This window comes from Sus scrofa, chromosome 8 (assembly GCF_000003025.6).
Source record: "Sus scrofa isolate TJ Tabasco breed Duroc chromosome 8, Sscrofa11.1, whole genome shotgun sequence".
Classification (NCBI taxonomy): domain Eukaryota; kingdom Metazoa; phylum Chordata; class Mammalia; order Artiodactyla; family Suidae; genus Sus; species Sus scrofa.
This window is the reverse complement of record NC_010450.4, coordinates 132,912,176-132,937,921: the sequence shown is the minus strand read 5'-3', so window position 1 is coordinate 132,937,921 and position 25,746 is coordinate 132,912,176. Positions and strand designations below refer to the sequence as shown.

At 38.8% G+C, this 25,746-nt stretch overlaps 1 protein-coding gene across 14 annotated transcripts in view; it reads left to right on the top strand.

Annotated features, from left to right (window-relative positions):
- The window catches only part of ARHGAP24 (Rho GTPase activating protein 24), a 744,099-nt gene that overhangs the window by 568,144 nt on the left and 150,209 nt on the right, over positions 1-25,746 (top strand). Inside the window, exon 1 of one of the 14 annotated variants that reach the window (XM_021100791.1) lies at positions 11,497-23,684. The exons of 11 other annotated variants lie outside the window; for them this stretch is intronic. The gene's annotated coding sequence lies outside the window, so the exon portion shown is untranslated. Of the gene's footprint in view, positions 1-11,496; positions 23,730-25,746 lie in introns of those variants that run through there. 2 more of the 14 variants (XM_021100789.1, XM_021100794.1) reach the window with 2 other exon arrangements.

Genomic DNA, 25,746 nt, shown 5'->3' with positions numbered 1-25,746 from the left:
TATACAAATAAGGAGGAGACAAAGTTAGAATGAACTAGTACTGTGCTAGTGGTGACTGATAGCTGGATTCCTACCAGCGTTTATCTCTTGTATGAGAGTACATTTGCTCAGGTAGAGCCAAGTAGAAGATGGATCGCAGGCAGATAATAGGTTCCAAATGGTAAAATAATAACATCCCAATCCACTGTAGGACGAAAGTAGGAATAAGAAAAAAAGAGGAGAAGGAGGGGGGAAAAAGAAAAAAAGTCATGCTCAAACAGAAACTGTTTTTGAATGATGAAGCTTTAATAAATATAGATAGAATGTAAATTTTCTTTGTTTCATGAAGCAACCCCAAAGGCTGGAGCAATTATGGGTGTGTCGCAACTGAACCAGTCTATACTGGAATGATGCTTATAACCATACGGTTCTCTTTCTTTCTCTCAATGTTAGGTGTCAAAATTAGAAAGAATTAGAAAGAATTAGAAAGTTTGTCTTACATTATTTAAGTAAACTATAGCACAAGTAGATTATTCCCTAGTCATTCACAAGATGAATAGAACCAATTTACTTAATATTTCCAGTTGAAATTTTTCAGTAAGAGAAAAAAGGCAGTACATGTGAAGAAATTATTCAAATTAAGTCTCTTTTTTCCCCGTTGTTAAATACATAAATAACACATACTTCTAAAGGACATGCAGCTTTAAGATCAGCACAAGCACAGATGAAGAGTGGATGGTTATGTCTCAGTCACTGATGGTTCATCGTTTTGAACTGTCTACACGTGTATACTTATCTGTATAGATTTTCACTTTTCTCTTTCTTTTTTTATTCTTCAAGGACAGCAATTTTAAAATGCATAAACGTTGCAGTCTAATTGAGTGTAACATTTCCTAAACCTATATTCTACACTCTAGTCTCATATTCATATTATAATACCCTCCTGTTAGGCGTAAGAGAGCTTGTACCCTAGAAATATTGTTTTATTTTGGTGACTATATTTTAAGTGTGATCAGATTTTGTGTTGAGTAAAAGCCTGAAAAAATTTATCAGGTCTAGCTGTAATTAATTAAACATTATATAAGATTTTCCATGTGGTTAAAACATGGCATAAAGCTTCTGTCCCATGTGAAAGAGAAGTAGCTCTGCTCTAGGGATTTGGTTTCCAGGTAAAAATGGAAATATATTTACAGTGTCTTCCTTCAGGCGTATAAAAGGATGGTGTCTTGTGAGAGCTTCTAAATAAAATAGGAGGAATGAAAGAGTATCTGTGGGACTGTTACATTTCTCTGCACTATAGAAATCCTTTGAAAATTATGTAATTGTTCCCTGTGGAATAAACCATGTGTTTGCATAGGCAGCAACTACAAATGGGCCGGTTCTCTCTCGGGAGATACTCCTTACCCTAACAATACGTTCCTCAGATTCTGCGGAGCCCTTATTAGTATATTCATGTATCATAGATTATTAGATCAGAACTCCAGCTCCACTTTTTCTTGAGCTGGATTCCTATTTGCAGTAAAATCATTGTCTTCGCTTCATGCAATTAAGACATATGAGAAAGCTGGGTGACATTTGGAAGGTGACCCCATGAGCCTGGAATCTGAAGAGTGGGCATTCTAGGGAACAAGTCTGATAATTAGACTAAGTGATTCATAATAGGGGTGAACTTGGTGGTTGAATGAAATAAATGAAATCCATTAACCAGGACCCTTTCATGGACAATGTTTGGATGAGAACTGATGAATTTTGGCTTCATGGCTTCCAAGCATTTCCACCAGTAGATAAAGGTACCTCATCAAATAACTGATCTTTTCAGAACCTCCAAACACTTTTTTTCTTAAAAGATGTTGTACAGACCAATTAAGATAACGTTTATATGAACCACCTATGTAAAAGGTTCTCAAAGGAGATAGTTTTCTTCCTCCTATATCAATTTTAAAGCTAGAAAGAATTTGGGGTTAAGGGATTGCTTTTCAGGTACTTGTCTCCAAACTGTAGAAAACTTAGGAGTTCAGCTGAAGAGGTGAACATGCAAATGTCCAGAGAAATCTGAAACGTCATGATTATTGACTTATTTACACATGGGGAATAAAGAATAACAATTTTAAAATGGAAAAGAGTCAAGACAATCAAATTTAAAGGAGCAAATGCCCAGTGTGAAAAATAACTTTCATGGGAAATCAAACTAGTTGCAGTAGGCAGCACAATGCGATGACAAAGATCAGGGAGTCGGCGTTAGACTGACTTTCCCAACTCTGGCAAAGCTCACGGATGTTGCTTGACACTCATGAGTTTCTGCTGTAACATCTTCAAAACAATAATAATTTTAAGAAATACTTGGTGACGGTGTTAGAGCTATGTTTTGTTTGTTTTGTTTTATAGTTCTTATAGTTCTTGCCTGCTGCACCAAAGAATTGAAATGGGGGGCAGGGTACAGACAGTTTATTAAAATGAAAGTACACGCTCAGGGAGAGTGGGGCACCCCGTGAGTAGGGACTGGCCCCACCTTACAGTTGGGTTTTCCTTGTAGCCCCATGCTGCGGACCTGAGTGGGAACCTGATTCCTCTTACCCTGGCCCACTGCACGTGTAGAAGGGCTGCGTGATGCTTGGTCTCTGCATGGGGCGTATTTGATCTTCTGATTGGTCTCAGACAGATGACCTCATTTGCATGGGGGACAGGTTGTAGAGAAGTTCCCTGGAGAGTCCCCTGATGTTGTGCCTGTGTGTTCTTTTTGCCCCTATAGAGACGGGGTGAGGAGTGGGCCACATACCTTTCCTAGGAGGGAGGAGGAAGGAGGAGGCAGGGTTGCTCAAGATGTGGGAAGGGGCATCACAGTGAGACCTGCGGGGCCGTGAGAAGGTCTTGTAATTCTTGTCTTGGCCAGAGGCTTTGAGTTTCATCTCCTTGAAGGGGACTTGAAGCTTAACAAAGGTAAAAAAAGCAAAGATATACTAAGGGGTGTAAATTGTCTGAGACACAAAGGGAACATGCAGTTCTTAGCGCTGTGCTTTGTGCATGTGTTCATGTAGGCTTCAGAATGCCAAGTCAGACCTCTGGGTCTGGCATCTGGGCTTGACTGAGGGTTGTTGGTGAGTCCGTGGCTACTAACATTCACCTTCTCTACTGGTTGAGCTTTCCGTGACCAGAGTTTTCTAAATACTAGGAGATACTAGAGCTATAGAAAAAGGTACTTAACTGCTACTGACATTTTCCTAACTCACATGAGCTTAACTGGTTTGTCTCTGATGGACCCCCCTCCAAGGCGGCCTCCTCCTTGTGGCAAAGAGGAGAAAAGGCAGGAAACATTCACTACATCCCTAGGAAACCAGGACGACACTGTCACACCTACACTTTAGAGGAATTTGTGTGTCTTTTTGGTGATGTTCATTTTGCTTTTCTCTCTCTCTGTTTTTTTTTTTTTTTAACTCTTTGTGTTTGCATACATTTCCTTATGTTTCGTGAACTTGAAGCTTAATTTGTCCCCAAACGTTTTTAAATGTTAAGAGATTCTTCTGTCTCTAAAATTTATCGCTGCAAGATCCCTCTGCCATTTGTCCAGGATGGTTATTTAGAAGGCAGTTCACACCTCTTTTCTGTGTGATTTACTGTGGGCCCTACTCTGGGGGTCGTAGAAAGGACCTTTGAAAACAGGGTGCCATGGTGCTTTGCTTATTTTTATTGCAGGGAGAAGCTCCTAATGGTTCCAAAAGCATTTTTATTTATAATAAGTGTAAATGTTCTATTTCCAGTCTCAGGAATAAACTATTTTTATAAGTAGACACATTCTTGAAATAGGATTGGGTGGAATAAGACTATATATGCTTTTAGGTTGAAGAACATCTTTAAAGTTCTGTATAGTTTATTAACATAAACTTTATAATTAATAAATTTTTAAACATGGACATGGGAGCCACTCAGGCTCTGGTTGTTGTTGAGCCCCAATAACTTTGGCCAATGATTTAGGGTTTGGGTTTTTTTCCTCAATTTTATAACTCTTCTTTGTTTCCTTTTTGATTTAATGTTTTTTACAGCAATTCTTCCTCATCGTCACAATGGGTCTCATGTAACATCCCTCCTCTCCTTCCATCAATAACTGCAATAAATATATGCCAAACAGAATGTCCTGTGCAAAACGAGGATGTAACATTCTATATAAAAACAAGATTTTATGAGTCACTAAAAAACACATTATAATTTAACGGAAAGGAGATAATTTATTTTTTCCTTGAAAGAACAAGGTAGTACCACCAAACAGGACATAAGTGAATTTGGTTTATTTAACATACACACGTGCATTTGGAGTAGGTAGCTCAGAAATACAAATCAAATTACTAAGCTGGATAAACATTTTTTTTCGTCATGATATACAACTTCACAAACTGGTGGATTTCTAAGAGACCTCAATTAATAATTGTTTTAAAAGATGTGACATCTGTACAGGGCTTTATATTTTTGAAACCATTTTATTTTATCTTATTCTAATGAAAGCTGCCTGTTCCACCTTTTTCTTGGGTTTTCCTCTTGAAGGCATTCACTACCCATACAATGCTCTGAAACTGCCAAAGGACGGTCAATATTCAAAACTCTCCTGCAAGTTTGAGTTCGGTGATCCATAGAGCTTTGCAGGTGAGACAAGTTACCTGCCATAGCTCTGGTTGTTTTTTTTTTTTTTTTTTGCATTAATCAATGACCTCTCATTATATTCTTTTCCTTTAATCTCTGGCTATAATAGGCTGCCCTTGTAGTTACAGACATATGCTGACAAAACAAGAACAAAGATATGAGATAAAAGTTGATTTGAGGTGCACGTTTATAGCAAGCATGAATGCAAGTTGGTTTGGGAGCCTGTGGTGAGACTTAGAGGGAGAGTCTCATAAAAATCTATCATCTTGGTACTTTTGCGTTTCAAGCTGTCTGCTGGAATGTCTGCATTACTGATTATTCCTTGAAGAGGGAATGACTTTGACCGAGGAAGGATCTGACTGTTGTTCTTCCTTTTCCCACTCCTTGCCTCCCGTTTAAAAGCAGTGAAGATAAAGGTGATTCTGTCAGGCGTAGGGGGTGGGGTGGCAGGGGGAGGGTCCTGAAATGGAAGAGTCCTTCAGAGCAGTCAGGACGATTATCCATCCAATCGCTTTGACAAATTTGCCGACATCTGTTCCAGAGTTGTTTTTGCTGCACAAATGTGCCATTAACAAACAGTAAGGACTTTAATTAACCGAGCATACCAAGGACTGAGACTCTGATAAAATGGCACCATCTGGAAGAGAGAGATGTAAAGTTCTCTCCTCTGCTGTGTTGATTAGGGATTATATTAAAATTTGTCTTGATCACAAATGATTCCCCTGCTGTGTAGGGTTAATGGCAAAGGCTTTATGATTTGAGATACTTTGCTCAGGTGTGCCACCACATTAAAATGTAAATTTCCTGAACGTAAGACTTTTTTCCTTTGGCCTTTTGTTACTGCCCCATTAGCACTCATTAACTTTGCACGCTCCACAGCAGTCTCGTGGGTCAACTCTGAGCTTCAAGAAGAGGTCAGCCAGAGCCCATCTCTGTCCAAACCCTTGACAGCTGTCCATCCATCACAAACCTATTTTGAAATTTAATGCAAAGTCAGGATAATCTCCGTAGAAAAATTCACTTGTGCTCATAATCACAGACTTTTGGATATAGTTTTGGAGAAGACATCATAAGTCTTTGAAGGCCATTCATGCTAAATCTATGAATCTCAGATTGCATCTGAAATATCAGTTCATCAGACTCACTCGTATATCTTGCACATGAAACATGGCTTCCGTTTCCTTCCAGTAGCCTACTTCATTTAACTGCTTTATTTGACCAGGTTCTTCAGCAAATATGAACTTTAGATACTAAACTGGTTCTAAGTGGATTCAGTCTAATGGCTCCCAATGGAATATATTTCACTACTGACCAGAAGGAATGATAAATTAGATCAGTTGAAAGTCATCAGTCCTGGCTTCCACCTATCTAAGGTGGGGAGTGGGGGAAAAGCTCAAAGTAGATTCTAAGAAGTGCATCTAGAGCACTCTGTCATGTGCTTCTTAACAAGGAAGCAATGCGTTCTATCAACCAAGTTAAAGTTCACTGCAGTTTAGTTTGTACAGCAGGGTCCTTATTGAAAACATTTTGCATTTGGCAGTAGTTTTAGACAGTCATGAAATGCATGGTCTAAAATTATGCATGCTGCTCAGTGCATTTGAGAAGAAGGCTTTAGAAAACAGCCCTAACATGCAAAGAGAAATGCCATACTCAATTGCGTAAGAATTGTTCCCTATGGAAGTGACATTTTTAGAATACTGGGGCCTGGATTAAGAATTCAAGAGAAGGTTGTTACAATTTAAAAGAGAAAGCGGTGGAAGAGGGAAACCAAAGAGCAGGCATTGGCACTTCACACAAGCAGTTAACATGCAAGACTTCTGGGGGCCTCTGACCCCTTCTAATCCATGATTTCACAAGGAGTGAAATCTGTTTGCTTCATAATTAATCTTTCCTTTCTAGTATAATCAGCCTGTATTTCTTAGGCCCCATGTAGTACACAATCAGGGTTTGGTGTTATTATGATTCTCTTTAACAGCCATTCGGAGAAAGGGGAGTCCTACCATGGGTAAGAGTGAGAAGGTTTCCAGGGGACAGAACCCTGTAAATATGTATATATATGTATCCTTATCACTGTACTTGCCAATCTCTATTAAAATTATTTGTGCCATTCTTTCACCTTCTCTAAACATGAAATAGGAGAAAGTTGCTATAAAACTCCTTGATATCTGCTAAGACAAGCACAACAATGGGAGTTAAGAAATAAAGATTTTTCACCAGTTCTCTTGTTAAATTTTAATTATTTTCATAAGTGTACTTGGATAATCTTGAGTTCTAATTCTTCATCTGTGAAATGGGAATACAATGTAATTCAAGAGTTAGGTAACTAAGAGAAAGCCCATGACTGTCTCAAAATAGGTAGCTTTTGCTACATATGGCTTTTTCCCAATTCTAATTATCTTTATATCAATCTGAATAAAGCATTTTTCAGGTGGTAGAGAAAATAGGTGATACCCTTTTTACCTTTACGGAAGACCTATATCATCCTGTTCTAGAATAGCTACGTTTATCTTTTTAACCAAATCAAAGAGGCCCAGGATCAGAAAGGTATTTGCAATTAATGCCAGTGTCTTCCAACTAGAGAGCTTTTTATGTTTTGCACATTTATATAAATACTTGTCACAGTGTAGTTTTTATCCCACTACGGATTCAGTGCCAAACAGGTCATTGTTTTTCTAATCATCTTAAATCAAACCCTGAAATTCAAGTCACCAGAATAGTGAAGAAGTAAAAATTCATTTCAGTCTTAGCCGTTATTGGTCCTCCTGGTCTCCTCTTTGCCTTCGCCAAACAGGGGCTGTGTTAAAATCTCATAAAAAGAGCCTTGGGTCTTTAGCCCACACCGGGCTGAAATGACCAGCACCCAAGCCACCTAGGGTCCTGATGATGGATGGTTCTGTTGCTTCTTTGCCAGCATCGCTGGGGGCTTTGAGCCTTTGTCCAGCCCTGGAGCCAGAACTGTGCCACATCACCAGCTCCTCCCAGCCCTGTCACATCCCTGGGGCATTTCAAGCCCCCTATTCCAGTGATCTTTCTTTCTGACTCTGAGATCAGACACTTTGGTCTTCAGCCCTCTAAGCCCTTGTCTTTCTCTTCCTCTCTCTCCACTCTGCATGCCCCAGTGTTCCCCTCTGAGGGGCTTTATAACACCATGTTCATCTGTCTTTCTTGGGAACAGAAGAATTTTTCCTAACTAACCCTAATATATTTTTATTTACTTGCTGACAGTTTTATCTAGTAGCTTGTTTCTTCTTGTAATGAGGAGACCAGCTGTCCCAGCATTCTTGTATTTTTCCCTGGTTCCAAAAATATGTTTTGTTTTGTTTTGTTTTTTTAATTCCAGTGGGATCCCTGGGGAAACTTATGTAGCTGGAATCAATACAAAGCAAGATTGTCACTGTTAAATCCTAGGGGTGACGGTGGGCATTTTCAGACCCTTTGATTCTGAGGCGGGACTAGGTGGAGGGTAGGTCTTCCCCTCTGAGTTGCTCGGCTCTCTATCAGCTTCCTTTCCTCTGTTCTGACCTCTTTCCCATTAACCTTTATTGGTGTAATGTGAACCCATCTGTCACCTACACCTTCTTCTCTCTTCTGTTCCTTCGATTTTCTCAAGTGGGAGAATTTTATTTATGTTTCTTTGGGTTAAAAAAAGAATTATGTTGTCGGTTGCTAACATTTCTTGGCCTGTCCCGCGGGGATCTGAAAGGTAGATTTCTAGACTTCCGCAGGTATTACCTCCGTGTGCCATCTCCCCTCTGCCTCTGTTTGTAGTTTATTCCTGAAAGGCATCCCAGAGAAGGAAGATCAAGAGAAAAACAGCTGTGACACCGTAGGTGACCTCTGACTGCAGTGGCTTGCAGCCCTGTGGAGTCTCAGGTTCAATCCGCAGCCCCGCGCCGTGGGTTAAAGGATCTGGCATTGTGGTGGCCCCTGCCATCACAGCTGCCAGTCAGATTCAGTCCCTGGCCTGGGAACTTCCATATGCCATGGCTGCAGCCATAGAAAAATACGACAAATTTTTAAAATACATTTTTAAAAAGGGGGAATCATCCAGAGATTGCAAACCTTACGTCCACCATGAAAGTTGGCCTTCATCTCAGTGTCGTTCTGAGGTTTTGAATGATAGGTTTCCTTCCCGTTCTGCGATCTAAATATGGTGGTTATTATCTGCTTTCTTTGTCAGAGAAAAAGCCCCCGAAGCAAGAGTGACTAAGGAAAGTAAAAAATAAAAAAATAAATTAAAAAAAAAGATTTCTTTAATGAGAATCGGTAGGTGATTTGGAAGATTCATCTGTGGACAGAAAACAGGCTTTACTTTACATATGGCATGAAGACTGCTTTCCTGGAAGTCATACGGTCACAGAAAAGGTCATTGCAGAGTCATGTACCCAGCACCCTCTCATCAGATTTTAGATGAGTAGCTATCATAAGCCTCGGATAGGAAGTCATTACTGACACGCTGTTGGAAGGTTTCAGGAAACAACAGGAAATTCCCGTCCCGGGGTTAACTGACTTAGAAAAGGACATTCCATTAATATCTTTACAGACAGCACCAAAGCCAGTTTCTCTAGGCATCACTGTAGACGTTTCTGGACATCCATCTAGCCACCACTGCCGGTATTAGGAACAATTTGGGGGTTTTTCCATTAGGTACCGAGAGGAGTTTAAATCAAACAAAGAAGCCCTTCCATTTGAAAAGAGGTGAGAGTGAAGCTATTATATTAAATTAGGAAAAGAAGCAATCCCATCTAGCTCGTTAGACAGATTCATGTGAAGGTATTGAGGACTGAGCCATGTGATTCACCAAATAAGTATTCCAGGTAAGGCAGAGAATTACCTTATTCCATGCAAGGCTTAGCCATTTCCAGAATGTTACCATGCAACGTTTACATACATTTAGACGTGTGAAAGTTAACATTCTTTAGCACCCCTCCCCCGTTTTTTGTAGGTATAGGGTCTGCCTCAGGCCCCTCAATGCTTAGCTGGAACATCTGTTGTGCAATGTTTCTGGCCCACGGAATAGTGTAGGGAGGCAAGCTTAGAAGGTAAAGGAAGCTTTGCCTGGAAGGGCATGGATGGGGTTTTTCCACATCAGAGGAGTGATGAGTGGTAGATGTGAATCAGCAAAATGAGGCAGGAGAAACAGCTGCTAAGGGACCTGTGTGCTTAGCTGTGGGATTTCTTTCTGTAGTCAAGTCCTGGCATTGAAATATCAGCTGGGGTTCCCCAAAGGTATATTTGAGAGTGTGTGAGTCAAATCATGATTCATCACCTGCTAGGTATGTAATTTGGGGCAAGCAACTTCAGTTTTTGAGACTCAATTTCCTCATCTGTAACATGAGGATTATATAATGAGATAAAACGAGAGTCTACCTTTCAGGGCTGTTGGGAGGATAATGAAAATGTATGGAAAGTCCTTGGAACACAACCAATGCGCCATAAATGGCAGACAGTATTACTGAAACTTACTCTTTAAAAATTTCAGCCTTGCCTTTCATGTAAGTACATCACCGACTTGGTTAGACAATATCTCCTCCATCTTTAATTTTCAGCACAAAACAGCTCTGTGACTTTGAAAAATGCCCTTTACCTCTGTATGATTCAATTTCTTCACACGTGAAGTAACAGGGATAATATCTTGAGTAATGCTAGGGTTCTACAAGGCCATGGCCCTAATAGCCTGCTATCCATCTTGCTCTTGATCATAATTAAAGCAAAGTACAGGCATATGCATCAGTACCCTGCAAAATGCACGTTGCGGCATGGCACTGGCCTCAGCAGCAGGCACTGTGGGGTCAGATGGCCTGAGTTACTACTCACCCTTCCTCCACCTCATGCACCTGATGTCCTGGACAAAGTAAACAGCTGTTTTATGCCTGTTTCTTCTTTTTCTTGTATTGCTTTGCACAACTTCATTTTCCGGTAATATAGAGAAAATCTTTTGTCCTCAAACCTCTATTACCTCATCTATCCTAGTTGTGCTCTGCTTTCCAAGTGTAATAAATTGTCCTAATGAAAATATTACATTGTTTTACCACAAGCTGGCTCAATACCAACACTTTATCCTCTCATCCCAATCAAACAAAAAATGTTTCTAGAATGTCATTTCTCTCTTAGTTACAGAGCTGTAAAATTATAACACACGTTCAATAGAAATGTGTGGTATTGGCAACAAACTAAACATTATTAAAATTATTAACACAGAGAAGAGAGTATGAATGTAATGTATTTATTAATCAATAGCTCCTCAGTATTTACTTGGTAGGGTTTTTTTTTTTTAATGATTTTAATGTTTTTCCATTATAGCTGGTGTTCTGTCAATTTTCTACTGTACAGCAAGGTGACCCAGTCACACATACACATATACATTCCTTTTTCTCACATGTAGGTATTACCTTTCATGAGTGAATCTGAAGTTTTATGACATGTAGTACTTGTATAAACACATCTATATTCATGAAAAGTTTGGAATCCCTCTCTTCTAAGATTAAGGCTCTGTTATAAGGAACCGGGAAATAATTATTCAATTCATGTTTTTAACTTAATGGTAAGATAGGAATTTGAACTACATGGCCACTGGCCTCTTTTCTAATGCTGAGATCTTAGGATATTTATATGTTCCTTGAGCTTATTGGTTATTAAAAGTAGCAGCATTTGGGAGTTCCTGTCGTGGCTCAGCAGTAACGAACCCAACTAGTATCCAGGAGGATGCACGTTTGGTGGATACTGGCCAGATGCGAGCCTGGATTTTCTCAGTGGCTTATGGATCTGGCGTTGCCATGAGCTGTGGTGTAGGTCGCAGATGTGGTTCAGATCCCGCATTGCTGTGCCTGTGGTGTAGGCCACAGCTACAGCTCTGATTCGACCCCCAGCCTGGGAAGTTTCATATGCCACAGGTGTAGCCCTAAAGAGACAAAAAAAAAAAAAAAAAAAAGGCAGCATTCAAGGTGATGTCTAGAGATGTAATTAGTGTGAATCAAAACAGCATTGTCTCAAGATGCTAAATTGTAAATGCTGAAAGTATTTTTAATAATTTTTAAATTATGTAAATTAGAAATCTTCCCTTTCCTTTAGCAGATGTTTCCCCATTATTCCTCATCCTGGGAGTGTGTTCACCCCAGGATATATGCATGTGGGTGATGCATACAGAGTCCTAGGCAGTGAAATTCCAGCCCAGAGAGGCTTGGCGTGCAAGGAGGGTTCCCTCTTACCTACCATCTCTGCTCCCTCATATATTCATGCCCCTTGATCTCCTTGACAAAATTTCTAGATTGGTTCTACCCTAGAATTTCATTTTTCTGATGCTATTACTTTAAAAATATTTGTTGTTTTATCCCACTGATAATTGTAGTAAAAATAGAAAGTTTTAATGATGAAGATTTAATCCCAATGAAGAACAGGTGTTTACAGATTGAAAAAAAATCTTCACATATTTTGTTATTATGTGGATAAGTTCAAAATCACCAGGAAGATCTAGATAGAAATCAATATATGTATTACATGCAAAATTGATTTTAGCGTCCTTTTCAAGTATGCTCATATCACTCTTCTGTGCAAGATATACAAGTATAGAGAAATAAAAGCTGATGAAATCATCACTGTCTTCTTTTATAATAAGTGTATTTTTTAACAATAAGGGTCAGAGCACCAAGTAAGTGAGAATTTCTCACCTTTCCAAAATATAATTTTACCTTCTTCATAACGTGATTATTAGATAATAATAGCTATTTAAAATAAACCTGGCTATTTCTATCCAGTGTCAGTTCAGGGACATTTCAAGTTTGAAAGCAATATCTTGAACTTAAGAATATTTTATAGTAACATCTATTAAATTCCACAAAAAACCCAATTCACACTTCCTTCAGAAGCTAGATAAATGAAACAGAAAATTGAGAACTCAAAAGTGAATTTTTCCCCACAAAAAATACCTTCTCTTGCTTTAAGGAAACCACTCCCAGACCTAACAATAAAACCCACAATCTTTAAGTTATCCAAGAGAGAGGGAAAACAACAAGCCACCAAGCCATCATGCCATGAGACACCCCCTGTTCTCCCGAGGGACCAGCCTCAGTAGCACCATGGCTCCTTCTCTGCCTCAAGGTAGACGGCATCTACCTTGTCACTCAGCTGACTTCCGAGACATCCATGTTTCTCACCACTTAGACCTAAGTTGGAGAGCCAGAAAAGAGCTACTTCGTCTACTCCTCGAGAGCCTTGCTGAACTCAAGGGTAGACTAAATCAGAAACAGCTGTGCTCTTCATTGGAAAGGCCATGCCTGAAGGCCAGGACACAATAGTCACACCTCAGTTCACCTCCGTGGGCCCGAGAGTCACACAGGAGCCAAGCACAGGGTCAACAGGGAAGTTGTTTGAATTTCTCCCTAACTTGCCTTGCTCTGACCAACTAGAGCAAGGGCTCTGTCATATGAGTAGTTAGGTCAGGGACATGACAAAATCATGAGACAAAACTTTGTAGTAAAGTCGAAATAACAACCAAATGAAAAATCCTATTGTATTTCTTCGCCCAGAGTCACCTTCTCAATAGCTAAATGATGTTTCAATATCTAAAAAGCCAGGTTCCTTTTATCTGAGGGCGTCAATGTCCTCAATTGTTAATTTCCTACAGTCTTTTTCATATTCATGATTTTTAATCTAATCCTTCACAGTGAAAAGTACCTGAATAGTACACAAGTCTTGCTTGATAGGTGTGCACTGTATCCTTAAATGAGTGGCAGGTGCTGGATTCAAATTAGAAGGCGTCATAATATGTAGGCATGAAAACTTACTGAATCATTTACTTGATAAATAATAAATAGGTAAAAAGTGACAGTTTTCTTGCATAATTCATTTTATTAGAGTTGAGAGTTTCATATATTATCCTAGATTAAGACCAAGTATTAATAGTTTAGTGAAGATAATCCTTTTAATCTAAAAACTTCTCTCAAGTATTTCATACAAAATAATGGCTCTATACCCAAGATCCTGGTTCTGGGTTGAGATCTGTCCTCATTGGCTAATTGCTTTGTTTTAATTAAATTCTTAGTATGAGCTGTGTCTAATATTCCCATTATTTTGGCTATTAAAATCCAACTACCTTTCTCTCCGTGAATTAGATCTAAGAAAGGGTTGAATTAGTGACCACTTATTAGATGATATTAATATTATGATAGAGCGATACTGACTTCCTGAGCTGCACTTTCCTTATCTGTAAAATGAAAATGACTATACTCTTAAAGTCATTGCTCCATACTTAGTTTCTTTTTCTTCTGAAACACGATAAAAGAGGAAAAGCATAAACTTCTGGTGTCACATGTTCTTTTCATTCTTTTTTTTTTTTTTTCATTTTAACTAAATTTGGGGCCATGTAAATCAGGAGAGAAACATGCAAGACCTGAACAGGGGGCGATTGGTTTTGTCATCAAAAGGGCCTCAATTAGGTGTCAGCAGACCCTTGTAAATGCATCCGCCTCCTTCTAAGAGCATGGCTGTAGCATGTGGAACTTCAATGGGAAAGTGAAAACTAGTTTTAGGTGCTATAACTTTCCACTGGCAAGAAATAGGGTTCCCCTTTCCGCTGTCTTCCCTGCTGCTGCATCCTCTTCCTCCTTAGTGAAATCTTTCTTCTGCTTGTCTTCTTCTCCACAGCCTGTCAACAGCATTTATTGATTCTCTGCTGTGGTAGGGACGTTTATTATGCCCACTTGTTCATCCTAGTCTCCCCTCTCTCTCAAGTTAGCACAGTAGATCGTTTGCCGTTATAGAAATGCCTGTTTGTTGTTGTTTTAATAGAAAGTGTCATGGGACTTGCGGAGAAGTCATTTTCAGAAGAAATATTTTGACAATCACTATTTAGCCAGTTTGAAAAGCTGTATGGAAATGCCTGTGAATTCAGCTTCTCTGCATCAATCCGTTATCTTTTGCTTTATGTGTGACTATTGACATGAGCTGATGGGAATATGCCTTTATATTATGTTATTATTTGTACTTGCCTAGCAGTAAAAGCCATGGAGTTCATTTTGAAATCAGCAAAAATCAACACCAAATTCATAAAACTAAGTGCAGTTTATCATAGGATGACAATTTCTTAGATTCTCAGTTTGCGTGCCATCTTAACATCCAGTGTCTGATTGGAATGTCACGTGAAAGGTAAGGGAATTGAGACTGGGGGAGGGTCAGCGAGGTGCCCAGGTTGTCAGTTGGCAAGTGGCAAAGTCCCCCATCTCCCTCCATTCCAGCTCTCTTTCACCAGACGAGGGGCACCTCTCCATTTGCTGCCGATTCTTGGTGGTGTTAAGATTTTCCTTATTTCTCTATTTTCCCTTGTCAAAATTTGCAATGATAGGGAAAAGAAAAGTGAATAAGAAAAATATATTGGTGCAAAATTATACCCATGTTAAGGAAGTTTTGCAGGTTCAGATTTTATCTTTCTGACACATCTTATTATAGACAAAGAGAATGAAAATGCTGACTCATGTCAAGTAAAATTCCTTCAAAGTATTCTGTTGACCTTGTTGAATAAGTTTAAGAAAGCAAGTTTACACATGAAGACAAATGTGTTTTCACTGTTAGAATATACTCTATTTTTTCTAGTATAAATAATATGGAAATTATATGAATGTATTGAATGAGTATCAAAATACCCATTTAAAAATAACTTGGAAGTAAAAAAAAAAACTAGCAAGTAATAAAATGTAAAATGTGAATACATTTAAACATGTCTCTTAGAATGAATACGTCCTTTATGAATTGCAGCACGGAAATGATGACTGTTCCCTCTATCATTAATTTTAATGATTTTTTTCATGTTGCACAATGTGCCTTGAAAAGGAGCCCCACATGGAATTTATTTAAAAATGACAATGTGTTTTTTGGGTGATATAGATGTATGATAAACAGAATGCATAAGAAGTCATTTAGAAATTATCATCATATATAAATGAAACTTGAGAGATCAGCATCAACTTGAATCTATTATTTTATTGGGAAAAATGTTTTCCTTGTTCTAGGGATAAAAATAAGCATGGTTATAAAATCTGCACAAATTGAAACAACAAAACAGAAAATTGGTGTATGGATTACAGTATCCAAACAGCTTATAACAAATAATTGTACATGTATTTATTCATTCACCTTCTGTCCCAAATAGGAGTGTTTTAAAATTCATGCATGCCAATTTTTTTGCCGCAAAAAAACCTCTCAATTAGAATAGATTTTTGGATACAATGATCATTTTTGCTAGAAATTTGTTTGAAGAGAAAACTTTGAGTAAAGAAATATGCTGAAAAACAAAAATATTCTTAGTAGTAGAATTTGCTAAAACAAAACAAAACAGAAAACCAAGTTCGTGCCTCCAAATAGAGGAATATGCAAATATGCTATGTCATATGAATTCAAAAGAATATATTCAGACATTGAAAATTACAAATAAAATAATGATTGTTATGTATTTTACAACATAAAAAAGTTTTGATTTGTTTTTCCAGTATCACATTTGATGGGGTTTTTTTTGGTTTTTTTTGTTTGTTTGTTTTTTGGAGAACTGAGGTTTATTACACCAGTGGGCTCAGAGGAGATTGCTCTCCAGTGTCTGAGCCTGATGATTCTTGATACAAGGAAAATACTTATAAAAACATTCAAAGTGAAATAGATAAGTAAATAAAATAAAGAATTTATATATAAACTATGGCAGTAACCACATGAAACTCTACATATGGATAATGGATAAAGATTGAAATATATATATATGTTTGTGTATGTATATATTGTATCTAGATAGATAGGCACATACATACAGTATATAGCTAAAGAGATGATAGATAGCAGTTTCTTTAATATTAGGATATTTAATTTAAACAAAAACTTGTCCTAAACTTTAAACAGGAGACAAAATAAGATTATCCCCTTAGAATAGATTAAACTAAAAAATAGTCTTGTTTTTAATGACAGAATAGAATCCATAAAACAGATCTTTTGCTCTTATTTCTATATGAATGCATAAAATGAGTTTTTCAACTTTTTGAAATCAACCAAGATGAAATCCATGATATGAGTTCATTCATAACTATATAATTTAGTCCATGGTAGGAGTTCATTCATAACTATGTAATTTAAGTGTATTCCAACTTCCAAAAATAACTGGAATTCTATGAGTAGGCTAAGGAGTAGGGGAAAGGGCAAACACGTGCATTTGTTTAGTTACAGTCCAAAGATATAAGTAAAGCTATTTACTGTTTTCCTTAAGAAAGTCTATTGGAGATTGTTGTGTTGAAAATATCACGCCTTTATATTTGGGAGCTTCTAGCCCAGTAATATCTGAAGAGTATAGTGTGCTCCCAGTTTCATTTATTTGACTTTTTGTTTAAAGATGAAAACTCATCTCCCATCATTAGCTCCACTCAGCTAATGAAGCTTTTTCTCCTTGCAAGCATGTTAGAAACTTTTGTTTCAATTTAAAAAGGAAAACATAAAGCTCTGACTTAACTGTTGAGAAGTAAAATGCTCAATGTATGTGAATTTGGTCTTGCTATTTCTCTGGTTCCTCAAATATTATGTCAGCAAACAAATGAAACATTAGTAGATTAATGAGTGTTAATCCAAGTCCAAATATTCTTGATTGGCCGCAAGACTTCTGTGCTCAGCAGTGCTAGTCCCCAGAAATGCACACATCGAGGACTCAAGTCTTCCAATTAGTTAATAGGCTGAGGTGTGTTCCTTTTCTTATAATGGTGAGTTCCCTACCTGCTGGTTCCTGGTTAGGTCAGAAAGATGTACAAAAATGCAAGGAAGGCCCAAGGCACTTCAGCAATGCAGTCTCTCCTCCAGGGACCCTGTTTTCTCCAAAGAAATGTGTTATTGCCATTACAGACAAGATCTCTGCAAAATACGTGTTAAAGCAAGATCACTCTTCAGAGGACGATGGGTTTTCTCGATCATATGTACTGTTAGTTCATCATTCCCCTTGTAGGAATAAATAGTGATTGCAAAACTATGATTCTGTATTCAGGAATGTACATCATTTTACTTAGATTTGTACCAGGTCCGTCTCTGTCCTCATACAGGCACAAATCTGACGTCTTCCCCATCACCCTTTTTTTTTTGGTTCTAAAAATCACTGAAACCAACTACTCTATATTTTCCTAATATTATTAGCGCAGCATCTAGACTTTTTTCAGATGTGCCCATGAAGATTTTTAATTCAAGTGGTAAGAGGAATAGTAATAACAGTTCTAAAGACTGAGTTTTTCCACTTACAGAGATTATTAGCCTGGTGAGTTAATTTTGAAATATTTTTTCAAAATTCCCAGGCATTATAAATTAGAGTTACTGGTTTCTTTCCTTTCTTTTTTTATTTCTCTCTTTCTTTTTACTACATGGCAGTAATGGTCATTGTAGAACACTTAGAAAATGAAAAAAAAAAAAAAAAAAAAAAAAGACCAAGAATAAAAATTCTAGGGAGTTCCCATCATGGCTCAGTGGTTAGCAAACATGGCTAATATCTATGAAGACTCGGGTTTGATCCCTGGCCTTGCTCAGTGGGTTAAGGATCTGGCATTACCATGAGCTGTGGTGCAGGTAACAGACGTAGCTCAGATCCTACGTGGCTGTAGCCATGGCTGTGGTATAGGCTAGCAGCTGTAGCTCCAAATTGACCCCTAGCCTGGGAACCTCCATATGCCATGCCTCCTAAAAAGACAAAAAAAAAAAAAAATTATATAATCTCACTACCTAATGATAAATACTGTTAACACAGTAATGCGTTTTTTGCAGATTTCTCTATACTGTTAAATATTTATTACGAATTCAGGTAACACTGCACACAGTGATCTCTTTTCTAATATGCTTTCATTCCATAAATGTACCATAAAGTATTACTTTAGAAATTCCAGCGGTGCTCTGAATTTCAGTCTTTATTGCATCACAGCATAGGCTATATCTCAACTTGTTTAAGATACATTAAGGGTCATTAACACAGATGTTTGGAAGGTTTTACCTTCAGGGATCCCCTTGGTGGAAAACAGGGGCACACATGTTCCAGAAGGAGCCAGGCTTCCAGAAGGACCGCTTACCAAAGGTCTCTGGTGTGGTCAAGGCTCTAATCCCCTGGCCGAGGTGATTTTCAGTGGCTGAAAGCCCTCCCTCGGATCACCTGACTCTAAAGTCCTGTCCCTCTGTAAGGGAGTAACAGTTATACTGCAAGACTGAATTTTTATGAAAATTTCAGGTACCTCCAATGGTGCTGATTATACATTTTGAGTGATTTTAAATACCCAGAAGTTCCTTCCCCTGTGTCCACAAAGGATACTCTTTAGAATTTTCCCTCTTCACTCATACTTCTAAGTATGTTTTTTTCTAAAACCACTTGGATGTATTTAGGAAAGCTTTCAGTAAAACTAGGACAGTGATTCTTCACATCATAAAGTAGAAGAAGCATTAATGGATACATCTATTTGCATCGGGGGGAAAAATTGCCATTCAATCAGAAGAAAGCAAAATTGTGTTTAAAATAGAGTAGATTTTTATTGTTCAGGAAGTGTTCAGTTTCATGATTTTTACTGTATATAGATTAAGAGACTTGACATTGACATACATGTCTTTTGTCTTTTTTCTTTTTTTTTTGTCTTTTTAGTGCCACACCCACGGCATATGGAACTTCCCAGGCAAGCCGTCGAATCAGAGCTACAACTGCCGGCCTGCACCACTGCCACAGCAATGCAGGATCTGAGCCTCATCCGTGACCTGCTCCACAGCTGGTGGCAACACTGGATCCTTAACCCACCGAGGGAGGCCAGGGATCGAACCCACATCCTCATGGGCACCATGTCAGGCCCTTAACCTGCTGAGTCACAACAGGAACTTGGATATACATGTCTTTACCTATCCATGAAAAATAATGGACATGCTAAAGGCTTGCACATTTCAGATTAGTCTAAATTTTTCCTTAAAAGACCTTGGACATTTTAGCAGTACTTGCTCTCCATAGCCACTAGTTATTTTCATGTGGCCTTGTTTCTAAGGCCTAAGAAAAGGAATTAAAATTGAAGGTAGTGGTAGGGAAAAGTATGTTAAAAATGTTTTTTCTCATTTGGATGACAAACTAGAAACAACTCCATCCTACACATTCATGAACCCAGTTCCACCCTCAAAGGAGAGAGTCTGTGGATTTCAGGCCACATCTCGTGATTATCCATGTGAAGTTAAACATTGCCACCAGGAAATGCCAGGAAGTATCATCACTGGGCAAGCGAGCAAGAAGCAAATAGAAAACCAAACCACCTTTCTTCACCAGTTGCAAATACTTTCATCACTAGCAGCAAAAGTTGGCCGATGCTTTCAAATGCTTTCTTCATACATTTAAACTTCAACACAAGCTTCTTTGCAATACATGGTTTGAAATCTCAAAATGAAGTTTCTGAGCCAATGGAAGAGAGGGTGCAATATGCCCTTCTGTTTTTTTCTGCTGTGAAACTGCTGTAGGATTTGAGACACAAAACACTGTCATGGGACAGTATAACAATTGGAAGAAAGTGCTGAAAACTGTGTTTTCTTTTTCATCGTTTTTGACCTGAGCTATAGTTGAAAGCTTTGGCAGTAGATGTGTGTTTTGTTGAACGATCACTGCAATCGTTTCTAAATTTAAAAACAGGAATAATTCTGACTAGGGTGGTTTTTCCATCCTTTATTCAGACATAAAATGAGTTTGAGAATAAGAGAAAGCAGCTTTTTCACTTTGCCGTATGTTAGGAATGTCATTATAGGCTTCACACTAGATTAGCTTTTCTTTACTTGCTCTTTAGTTAAACATGATGCCATCAGAACGAAGGGATTTTAGTGACTGCCCAAATGCACATTCCAAGCAAAAGTGGCCGTGAAATGAACACCAAATAGCTGATGGCCCCTTACTTCCTTTTATGTGGGTTGATTGGCTGTTTCGGATGTTAGTACTTTTGGGGTGTTTTGTTTTGTTTTATTCAGAACTTAACTTGAAAAGATGATATTAAAGTTCCCGCTTTTCTTCTTTTTCTCTGTTACTTATTTTGACTTATTACTAATGTAGTTAGTGGCCCAGTTATGTTTCTCTTTTTAACAAAAATATTTAAAGCAAACTGATTCTAGCTGTAAGACATTTAAATTTATAGTTTTCTGTTTAAGGTTAGATTTATGGAGGATGAGAAGGCTGGTTTTATGAAGGAATTTTGGATGGTGCCCTTTGCAGATGAGAATGTTAAAAGCAGAGGCAAGGTATAATCAGCCAGGGGCATTCTCAGAGAAGATTGTGAAAATATGGAAAAGGAGAGATTGAAGGCAGGAAAAATTACCCTGTGTGAAGGATTTGGTATGAGTGGCACTGCTAGCTTGCAGATACAATTTCTGGGTTTCTTTCAGCTGGCAATGCCACTTAAAAGAAGGAGAGCAAAAACATATACCATTTAGGGCAGCAGTTTAGACTCTGCCTCTAGTTTTCCAATCAAAGTGGCAGAAAGACCCTGGCACGTTATTAACATCCTCAGGCTCAGGGAACTAAAAGTTATGACTGGTACAGTGCTCTAAACTGTAGTTGAAAAAATATCTTTTCTGCTACATTTTAGGGTAAGAGGTTGTCTTGCTTCCTTGTGGGCATTCCTAAGGATCTGGTAATTTAATAAATCAAAATAAATAAGCCTTAAAAGATAGAGTGATATTCTACTATGGAGAATGACCTCTAAACTCATATTTTCAGCTTGAAGACAGGCAAGACCCAATCGCAAAAAATGAATTATAGGCACATAGCAACAAAAATCACATATTTATCTGTGCCTACAACAACTTCCTCGTTAAAAAAAAAATCAAAAAGTGTTTTTTCTTAACATTTTCTGCTCTTTGTAAATGTTAACTTGCCTACTAAATACTCTGAAGAAGGTTTCGTGGTAATTTGCTCTCTTGCCTTCCCTACTCCTGCTAAGTCAAATTGTATTCCCTGTCTTCTGTGAAAATTACAAGTCAGTAAGTCTACCCTGAAGGACCATGGGACTCTAGGCCACACAGGCCTTGACTGTAATTCAAGCTCTGCCACTCACCAGTAACAGTGATGCTCATCCATGAAATGGGAAGAATAACTACCTCATAGGATTACTATGAGGATTAACTGAGAGAACATTCATGAAGCTCCCAGCCCTGGTGTGTCTCACAAAACAGGTGCTCATAGAGCTAATTCCTTTCCCGCCCATTCTGCATCGGTCTCCCTTCTCTGACCCCCCACCTCCACCCTCCCCCTCATCTCTAAATAAGGCATACATCCTGGCAGGAGCATTAGCATGAATGCCCTGATGCATTTGTTACTGAACTAACTCAGCAGTGAACTTGGCATTCCATCCCCAGCCTTTCCCCATCATTAATCCCCTTGGGCAACTCCCCGTCGTCGTACGAGAGTACACCAGGACACTGGGAACTCTGAAAGCAGCCACTGTGCACGTGAGCATTTTTCTACCAGGCTTTCAGCTGGTCTCATCCAGCCTCAGAGACCAGACTGAGCTCATGATATTCACAGTTAACTGACTCTGGCCATGTGGCCTCTGCCATCAAGATCTGCCACAAGGAGGACAGCCGTTCAGTAAAATCTTAAGGCTATTTATAGCCCATTTAAAACAAACACTCCCCGTGAAGCCAGAGGAGTCCTCCTTGAGAACACAGAGAGTAATTCACTAATCTCAGGACCAAACTAGGGCAATTGAAGGGTGGAAAATGTGGTTTAGTACATTTTTTTTCCAGCCCCCTACACTTTACAAAGCATTTGCTCCTACACATTGTCCTATTTCATCCTTATGCTGACCCACAAGGCAGCCAAAGCAGACAGTGACAACAAATCCCCATTTTATAGGTTCCCAAACTGATGCTAAGGAGGTTAGCTAAATCATGTTACATGGCTGGAGAAGGAGGGGAAAGGAGAGTGGTAAAGAGGAAGAGTGATTTCCTATTGGTGCAATCAGTCTGAACATCAGTGCATAATTGTGGACCCGTAAGAAAAAAAAATACACAACGAAGAGAAATAATGTTTCATCATGTTCAGGCAAGCTTAAACATTGTTTTTTTCTTCACTTCTGATGGGAAAGCCAAACTATAAGAAATAAAAACCTAGAGAGACTCTACAGAGAAACATTTGTAAACATGTTTGTATCTGTCTAGAACATCTCCATGCAGAATAGTTACATTTTAGCCAAGAAATGCCTTCTTGAAATCTCTCCAAATTAAAATATGCAGAAGTCAGGACTAATCTCGAAAACAAAGAAGGAATTTTTATGAGAAATTTTAATTGATTTTGCCAGTCATCTCTGATATAAATACCTCTTTACTGTCTTTTTAATATGAGGGAGTTTGCAGAGTTCAAGTATTGCACGAAAAGCAAGACATAATGCAAATGAATTTATGGACCAGAAATGATTTTTTTTTTCTTAAAAGAATTATTTCAATTTTGGCAAACACTTTCGTTTTCTAAGATCTGGGTTTAAACTGTGTTACCTGGAAAGAGGATGCAAAGACTTTTTGGCTCAGTCTTTTTGGCTGAGCAATTAAAATTGTGTGTGTGTGTGTGTGTGTGTGTGTGTGTGTGTGTGTGACAGAGAGAGAGAGAGATTATTGCTTCAAGAGTGCCTCTGGGCTAGCAGGTTGGCTCCGAGCCATTTGGGGATTCTCAGATTTACTGCTTCTCTGACTATTGTTGCAGCTGTGATTTACGGAGTTCAGAGTCTCTTGAAAGGCAAGACGTCTGAAGTTTAGAGTCTTTCCTTGACAGAACCTCCTCTTCCCCATATACTGCTTTTGCCGGTGTTCACCTTGCGGTGACCTTGCAGGACTCAGCATTTTTACCTGAGCTCAGGAGCCAGGAGCCCACTCGTGCTGGGGCGAGGGCAGCAGTTTCCATTCCTGGGTGATGGAGTCATGGGAGAAACTGCAGCGAACCAACAGAGAGTAGGACCCGAGCAGCGAGCGAGCCAGCCGGCTCCACTGTGCTTGAAGCGGCTCAGGACAGCACAGCCGCTGCCTCTCCCAGCCTGCAAGTGCAGCCTGCATTTGTCACTGACCTCTGAAGTGTGTGTTTGTGTACGGTGAGAACTGGGTACTTTTGCGTTCATTTGAAGACAAACTGCCAGGTATGGCTGTTGATTGTGTTTGAGAAGCTGGGGATGGTTGTGTCACCACCAGTTCAGGATCTCGACTGTGTGTGGTTTTATTTATACCCTTGTTTTCTGTCCTGATCCATTCAGCGCTGCTCAGTGTCCAAGTGACGGCAGCAGATTGGACACACTGCTGCTCTTACACCGAAGTGTGATCAGTCTGGTGCCGGTTTCTTGAATTCTTTCACTGATGGCTGATGCCAGATGATAGAGCTGTTCATAGACCGAATTCCGGTGCTGATGGGAAAGCTCGTAGAAACCGCTTCAGAGATAAAACCGAATGGCTCTTTTCTGGCAGACTTGCTGCGGTGCGTCTTGGCTTTACTGCTATTTTAGTGGTTGAGACTCTGAAGAGAGCAGAGCGCCTTAGGGTCTCATCTGGTGATAAAAGTAACAAGGGAGTTTTCCATGCTTTTGCTTGTCACGGCGAAAACTTCTGCGGGACCAGTGGGTCTGTATGTGTGTGTGTGTGTGTGTGATTTAAAAAAACTGTTTGAGAACCAGAAGAAAACCAAATAATACTTTGCTGTATTTTGACTTATGATTAATTCAGCCAGCTTCCAGAGCTTTTGTTATCAGCCTCTTTGAGCTTAGGAATGTCATATTTTGTGGACACAAGGACTATACAACCACAGTGTCCCTTCGCGAAGCCTGTGGGGACATGGAGGGTGTGCTCACTAGGAGTAAAATAGGAATCCAAAATGGGCTCGTGGCTAAGCTGACAGGCCTTAACGCTGTGCCAGTTCTGTATCTTAGTCCTTAACCAAATCCAAAGGCGATGCTGTGTGTTATTATGTCTAAATAGATACACAGGAGATTTGTATTCCTGAAACACATGCTCTAAAAAAAGGAAAACCTGGGAATTTGGTACTGTAAAAATAGGATGAGCAAAAGTTCGAAAAGCCATCAGATGTTACCAGAGGGGGAAAAATAAGACATTAAAATGAGGAATAATTACAATGGAATATGAAAAGTGCTTCAACTGCTCCAATTTTTAAGTCTAGTGAAAGAATAATAATGTATTTAAGGAAATTCTGAGTCAGCAGAAATGAAGCCAAGAGCAAAAATTCTTACTAAAACAGACTGTCAACCTGTGGAATGCATTTGTCTTAATCAAATTGAGTTCTGTTGCCTAGACGGACAAAATTAGAATTCTTAAGCAACGTAAAGCTTAACATTTTATTTAAAATTGGGTAGGCTTTGAAAACCAATATAGTAACAAAAGATATGTTAAAATGCAATGAACATTAAAATTATTCAAAACACTTAAGAGATAACCTACAATATCAAAGTTATTTGTTGCGTTTTTGAATTACGTCTGTTTAGGAAGAGTCTAATACTTTACCCTAGACGGTCACCCGTGGCTACATACATTTGGACTTCTGAGCTCCTGGGTACACTCTCCATGGTTTCCTACCTTCAGACTGTGTTACATCCAACACAGTGGAATGGTGAGCAGAAAATACCTGATTCTAACATTGGCTTGCTTTCCACATAACTTTACAATAGATATGGAACTGGAGGTGCACAAAGAATTGGTCATTGATTGGCCTTTCCATGTACTATCTTGGCTTTTCTCGTGCCTTGATCTAAAATTTGGCTCCTTCTTTAAAAGGATGTCACATGACTTTATCACCATGACTGAAAAGATGTCATTGTTTTATAATAAGAGGGTATCCATGTCTCTGATGATGAGTGTGGTCCAGTGTGTTCAAATGCAGGGTGTCCATTTGTACCCATGGTCACGTTCAATGCAAAAAAACCTAAAAACTTTGTCATCTATTTGATGAACCACAGTGTAAACAGCCAAGAACAGCTTTGAATAGTGTCCTCATTTATTCTTTAGATAACTAGCTTACCGTGGCATACAAAGAGGTTTAAAAAGGTTTAGAGATTATAGGTACTGACCTCAAAGCACATGCCAGTCTGTGCAAATACATTTACCTCAATGCAATTAGGCGCTCCTAGTTAAAGGAAAAGATTAGGCTTTATT